General features: G+C 31.7%; 1 long non-coding RNA gene across 1 annotated transcript in view; it reads right to left on the bottom strand.

Moving 5' to 3' along the window:
• Positions 1 to 1,493: 1,493 nt before the first annotated feature.
• LOC127863175 (uncharacterized) overlaps positions 1,494 to 7,364 on the bottom strand; it is a 9,416-nt gene continuing 3,545 nt past the window's right edge. The window contains exons 2-5 of the long non-coding RNA XR_008040950.1: positions 5,786 to 5,824; positions 3,793 to 3,855; positions 2,664 to 2,720; positions 1,494 to 2,070 (exon numbers count right to left, since the gene is read on the bottom strand). This is a non-coding gene — a long non-coding RNA (uncharacterized LOC127863175). The remainder of the gene's footprint in view (positions 2,071 to 2,663; positions 2,721 to 3,792; positions 3,856 to 5,785; positions 5,825 to 7,364) is intronic.

Genomic DNA, 7,364 nt, shown 5'->3' with positions numbered 1-7,364 from the left:
TCTTGATTCGGAAACCAATAGGAAATTAACAGTGAAACAGTTAAAAAATATCGATACTTATATAACTTTTGATATTTTCTTAAAAATCAGAGGGACGCATCATAAACATGAATATAAATTACAAACTTCAAAATATAGAAATGCCACAATAGCAATAGACAAATAATGTAAGTCAAACTAGTATATTTGGAATGCACACGATCTTACATTGAGCTGTCACATTACACCATTCACTCAGTTTAATTGTATGTTCGACTAGAGTACATGTTTTGAGACTAAGAGAACATTATTATTCATTTTACCATCAACTACAAAGTGTTATATTATTTTGTTTATTTATCATTGATGGTATTTGTTCAGTCGCTGAAGGATTAAAAGTTATTATTCAGATGCGAAGTGTAGTTGTTTTAAGATTTTCAACAAAGATAATCTTTTGAAGTTCAAATTGATATCGAAGGAATGGGTCATATTAAAACAAAATATTGTTAATAGCAACATGAAGCGTGTTGGGGGTTGTCTCCCTTTGATTGTTGGCTTAGAAGTATTTTGATCGGCTTATCATCCAGCAATTATCTACTTTCACGCTATTGTTCACATGATTATTCGCTGCTGAAATGTTCTGTTGGGAATAATACATTTTTTGCGTTATATTTATTATAGTAAATAACAACATTAAAAAAAAATAGAATACGAAAAGCAAACACCTAATAATGAATAGTATTATTTTAATGATTGAATACGCATTTATTACCCAAACAATAAAAGCAAGTCATTTTTAAGTTAACATGTTATAACTGATTTAATTTAAAAAAAAATTAAATTCAACAATGTTATGAAAAATAAGCCGTGCATTTAACAAAAAAGAATATGTACTTAATACACATGCAATAACATTGTTAAAATTGGGCATGCTACCAAGCTATTGTGAGAATAAAGGATGGCACTGTCATCAGCGTAAAGAATAAGTTCATATGATTCGTTAATACTAATACCCATGTCAACATAGCATAAAAAAGGAGGGGCCCTAAAATACTTCCCTGTGAGAAAACTCATGTGATATTCATAGATTCTGACATTGTATTATTGACATTGACCATTTGATGACGACCTGTTAAGTAAGATCGAAACCACTCCACTGACTCAACACCTTTTGTCTTGAGTTTCTGGCATAGAATGCCATGGTCAACCGTGTCAAACGCTTTCTGAAGGTTTTCATACCTAACATTTTCATACCAGTATAAAACCTTTTAAAGTTTGACAAATATTTTTATGGTCGGTAAGGTGGATAAGACAAGAGTCAGTGGAATAGTTACATCTAAAACCACTTTGATATTCATATAAAAGACCATGATTAACTAAAAACAGATTCCAACTGGTTATATACAGCCCTTTCTAAAGTTTAAGACACAAATTGATAAAATACTGACAGGTCTGTCGTTAGAAACATAAGATCTATTGTTCTTTTTAAAAAGTGGTTTAACCTTAGCACTAGGAGCTGTATTAGAAGAAATAGAGCAATTGACTAAAAAAGTAATGTGAACTTTCACAAAAGGTGCAGCATCTTTCAAGTATTTGGCAGGAATATCATCTAACCCTGTACTTTTTTTAACAATTTAATTTACACAATTCTTTATAAGTATATTCTTCACTGACGGTATGAAGTTTAAATTTTACATAATTTTGATTTCTGTTTTTATAAAACTGGCACTATAAACCCTGTGCAATTTATGTGTGTCCAGACTCCATAAGAATCACAGTCAATTGCTTTTGAACGAGAGGTAACTCCCCATCCACATAAACGACATGGGTGTTTTGGTTGTCTCCCTTTTTTTACGTGCACCATGTTCAGTCAAGTCTGAAACAATTGCTGGGCCTTGGTGTGGGTTAACATCCCCACTCTGCATCAGAGACAGAATAAATATGAATTAAAAGTGTCCGAATGATAATGTTTTTTGTAGGTTTTCCATCCATTCTGGTACGAAATTTTCATATTCGAAGAAAATGCCCTTAAATGATGTCGTCCGTATTATCTAAGGCACGTTCTTTGAGAGGCGCGAATGCACTGCAGACCTGAAAATATAATTACTGGAATACATAATTTTAACATTCAGTTTTAAAAAATAATGTATACTTAAAATCTTGATAACACTATCTTTACAGGATCTGTTTTTCTATTTCGAATAACTATGTGTAAAAAAATGTTTAAACAGATTAATTAGAAAACAGAGTATTATAATTCACACAAAATCATATATTTAACAATATTTTCATCATTTTTAATGTATGAAAATTCTCAAAAGTTTTTTTCAGAATATACATGTGTCCTAAGTGTAAGTTAACTTCACTTATTGTGTATACGGTTATTTTAGGTTTTAATATTTTACCCACTGTTGACAAATTGTCAAATTTTCGAAATGAGAACAGACACTGGCATCTTTTTCTCATAGCTTTAACATTAAATCTAGAGGAATATTAATCCATATTAGTATGTCCAGTAGCAAGTTTCTAGCAAGATAGTTCAATTTGATAAATTTACGTTCTTACGTTCAATGTAATTTTGTTATAAGCAATTGTTTCCATTTGGTTTACTCAATAAAGTAAATGACATGATTAATATGAATATGTTCTTAAGTCAAGCAATACATGGCTAACAGCTTTCATACTTATATCTACTGAAGGTGACACGGTTTGAACAGATGGCACAACTCCACGCACGTGTGCTAAAATGTATAAGGAAGCGTATTAGGTTAATAAACACTATAATACTTACAAAATCCAATATACAAGTCAGTTGATATTTAAGATATAAGTGTGATTTATTTTTGGGATGTTTATAGTACATCCCATGGAAATATAAAGCAAATTCGCATCGAACGTAAGATCTTCGAAAATAAGATGCGCTTCGAAAGAAGCAAACACAATTTAATGTTTGTTTAAAAAATTGTGTGGACTTTACTTTTGCTATTGTGCTAAGCGAGGAACAAACTGATGTAATAAGTGATTTTTTCACATGCCTGTGTCTACAAACTAATCAGAGCCTACATACTTTGTCAACGACATTTATGCTGGTTTCATTATGTTAAAATGCTATGCAAGGAAAACGTTATTGCATTTGTATACACGGTAACATGCATTGTATTTTTATGTGTAGCAGTTACTTCCCTAACACCGATTATATTTATATACACATATATATATATATATATATATATATTGAATTTAAAGATTAAAGCCATTAACACTATAATTATTATGTTCCATTTTCTTTTAACAGTCTTACTCATATTTAGTTTTGTACCAGAGTATGTTAGTATTTCGGGTTACATTTTACATTTCTAATTCTGATGATAACTCGAAATTGAACACCTTTCGTTTGACAATTGTGGAACGATAACTATTGTTTTCAACAACAAACCAAATGCCAAATGTTTTACATATAAAATTCTAAATTTCAAATCATGCACAACCTGTTTTGAAAGTAATGTACTTCTGAATAAATGTTGTTATTGTTCTTGTTGTTTTGTTTCTGATGAATTCATCGATGATGAAATTTGATTTTTTAAACATAAAAGGATGGTTAGGGTAGTGCCTTTATGTAAAATTTATCCACCATATCTTCGACATATTTACACAGAACAAGCATGCATTACATAAGGGCGATGCAAATGTTTGTACATCCACTCATATTACATACGTATTTATATCTGCTCAAACGACATTATGCATGATTCCTAAATGTATGTATTTTTGGATTATGTAATTTTCACACAATAAATATTGAAGTGCACTTACGCAAGTCAGGATCAGGTAGGTTTAGCACGGCAACATATGGAGCCCTCAATCTATGTAGATTTTCTGCAAAATTAATTTACACAATTTTCATAAATGTGTTTTTGCTTTTTTCGATTCGGCTTAAAGAACGAATGATGATTTTTTAAGCTTTATTTTGTAAATAATCACAAGCAAAAGCGGATTTCATTTATTGAAATAATTGTCTAAAGTATTCTTCATTTTGTTTTGCACAACATGATGAAAAGTGTTGCGTTGTCATTTTTGCTGTATGTCTTTATGTGTTTAACGTTAAGTGTTTTGTTTACTGTTGGTTTGCATATACAGTCCAGTGTTGTATGGATATCTGGTCCATCCCATGAATAAAGGATACGCGCATATCATCGAAAGGTATTGTCTGGTTCTATTTCATTATTCCTTATGTTGTCTGCGAATAAAAATATATGTACTTAGGTTTACTTAGAGCTGCATTTAAACAATATTGGTAACTTACTTTGATTTTTTTATTAGTTGAAGGGATAGTTTTGTAGAGATATGCCATATGTATTTCTTTTTCTACGGAAAATTAAAAAGGTAAGTGACGGGAGGGGTTGGGGAGAGACGAGAAGAGAGAGAGAGAGAGAGAGAGAGAGAGACGAGGAGAGAGAGAGAGAGAGAGAGAGGAGAGAGAGAGAGGAGAGAGCGGAGAGAGCAGAGAGAGAGAGAGGAGAGAGCAGAGAGAGAGAGAAGAGATAGGAGAGAGAGGGAGAGCAAAGGAGAAGAGAGGCCGAGAGAGAGAGATAGAGAGAGAGAGAGATCGAGGTAGGAGAGACGGAGAGAGCGAGAAGAGGAGATATCTAGATGATAGCAGAGAGAGAGTCTCTAGATCGAGAGCGAGAGCTCCTAATCTCGCTCTCATCTCCTCTCTATCTCTCGCTCGATCTCTTCTCCTCTCTTCTATCTCTCTGCTTTCTCTTCTTCTCTCTCTCTCTCTCCCCTCTCTTATTTAAATATGTTATAATGTTTGTTCTAATCCTGTGATTAGTAAGACGCTATCATCATTTTTAATATACGGGAATCACTTTGATGTTAGAAATTTTATTTACTTAAAGGGGCCTTTTCACGTTTGGGTAAATTGTCAAAATTTAAAAAAAGTGTTCAGTTTCGCACATTTTCGTTTTAGTTATGCTATTTGTGAGGAAACAGTAATACTGAACATTTACCATGCTCTAAAATAGCTATTATATGCATCTTTTAACGATTTAAAAACCTTAAAATTATCAGGCGTTGCAACGCGAAACGAATTAATAATTTGGAGATTTCTGTTGTTGTCGCTATATTTTGTGAAACTACGAGGATTACTTATATAGAGTATAAAATACATTCGTGATTGTATCTGGAAGGATTGCCTAGGTCTAGGTCGTAGTCTTTTTACTCCAGGACCCCAGGGGTCAGTGGGTCGAGCCCTGCTAAGGTTTACTCTTTTTTTCTTTTTTCTTTTTTTTCCTGATGTTTTACTGGATATTTTAAGATCCAATGTTTACATTTATCAATATAAAGCATTTTTTGACAAAATTCAAAACACGCCAAAATCTGTGAAAAGGTCTCTTTGAGTAACACGGTTACACAGACACTCCACACAATTTAAATAATTCAGAATGATTATGTATTCGTTTCCTTTATTAGTTAACTAATATAGGTCGCGCTTGCGTTTTGGATTCTTTCTAGCGACCAGGAGATTCCTGGTTTGATCATCTAAGAGCTACCCCAAAATTATTTGCATAGACAAAGAGTAAGAGTAAACGCTGGAAATGGAATCGACTGAATCTTAGTGTGCTTTAGGCTTTTAGGCCTACTATGAGAGCGAGCTCAAATAAATAGGTTTAAACTTTATACAGCAATCTTAACAAGAGGTATCTTACGTGTTTTAATTCATTTTTGTTGGCTATATAATTGTTTGCATGTTTAATGATTGAAATAAAAGTTGCAATTACCATATTTTGAATTGTAATCTTACCTGAACGACCATCAGCTACAGTCCGGTTAAGACCATGACCTAAAATAAAACATCATGTTCATGTTTATTACATTATGCACACATGAATTATTTAATCACAAGACACAGACGAATCATTTAGATGCTATGGGAGATTTTCCACGTGAAAGTCAATGACATGTACATAAAAGATGTAGCAATAGCAGAAATTAATTCTATCAATGCCCCATGTTGATTTTACTAGTAGAATTATTCATTACCAATGTGAAGTACAACATGTTCACTAACAATGTATGGGTCTACAGCGCAATGTACGACAATACTAAATGTGAGTGTAACATATCGTGTTTAAATACAAAATATATATTCCTAAACACATGATTGCATGACCCAATAAATTATTCAATAATTTAATAAATCAATCAATCAAATTAACAAATTTGAATTAGAAGTGTAATTTAGTGCAATATGTATTAACGTGTGATATGTATGAACAGTTCAGTTTAAGAAACTATGCTAATCAATTGAATTGTTGTTACACATGTCGTCAGAATATTATTACTTTTTATGAATTACAAAATTCTGACTAGCAATTGAGTAGACTATTCCCGTTGTTGATTCTATGAAGCATTTTGACATGCCTCAACTTAATAAGATTACTACATATAATATAATACTACATATAATTATTCATATGATTAGTTTTTGTATGTATTTGATATACAATTGAAGCAATATTATCATTACATATGCAGGTTGGTCTAACTGCCAGCCGCCTAGGTATTCATTAGTTACATTTTCGTCGTGATAATAAGTGACTATATAGGTCAGCTATGTTCCGATAATGGAAGCTGAATAGCTATTTTATTAAAGCTCTCATTAAGCATTCTTCTTCCCCTGCCAATTATCACAGTAGTGCATTTAATTTTAAAACAAATCAAATTATTTGTTTGATTGAATAATACGATAATAAACTCTCTTAATTATATTGCCCATTTGTATGGACATTAATAAATAGAAATATAAGTGTAAAGTATGTTCTATAATCTAAACACAAAATAATAACTTTGTTATGCTACATAATGAACAATTTAGAAATGTAAGAAAATCATATTATTATTCCCTTATTGATAATCCAACTAATGCTAAGATATAGGTATGCCACCGAAAGTGAGTGTTTTTAATTGCATTTCAGCAAGTGTCGGGATCATTTAATAGAATCATAAATTTGACCTTCACTTGAAAGGGAATATTATCCATTTCATACGTAGAAAACTTAAAACGTTTAGGATCATAGTTTTATGTCATTGACAAATGCTATGCACTCTGCCAGCAAAATAATGCCTCCTTTGCTAATAAAAATATGGCTTTAGATTTTCGCGTAACAACTCATATTCTCTGTAACAACTACGTGTATACACAAGGTTTCTGGGTAATTATAAAAAAAATACTGAAATACATTCATTTTTAACAGAAGTGTGTCCTTATTGTTAAGTACCTGGTCAAAGTAGATAATTGTACTGAAAGTACAAAATTTCAGGTTTAATGTTATACATACCTATGTTACTACTTTGGGTGTATAATTTCAAAAATTTATTTC

The sequence above is a fragment of the Dreissena polymorpha genome, unplaced genomic scaffold, assembly GCF_020536995.1.
Source record: "Dreissena polymorpha isolate Duluth1 unplaced genomic scaffold, UMN_Dpol_1.0 chrUn001, whole genome shotgun sequence".
Taxonomy (NCBI): Eukaryota; Metazoa; Mollusca; class Bivalvia; order Myida; family Dreissenidae; genus Dreissena; species Dreissena polymorpha.
The sequence above is the reverse complement of the archived record's forward strand: the minus strand, read 5'-3'. Positions and strand labels throughout refer to the sequence as shown.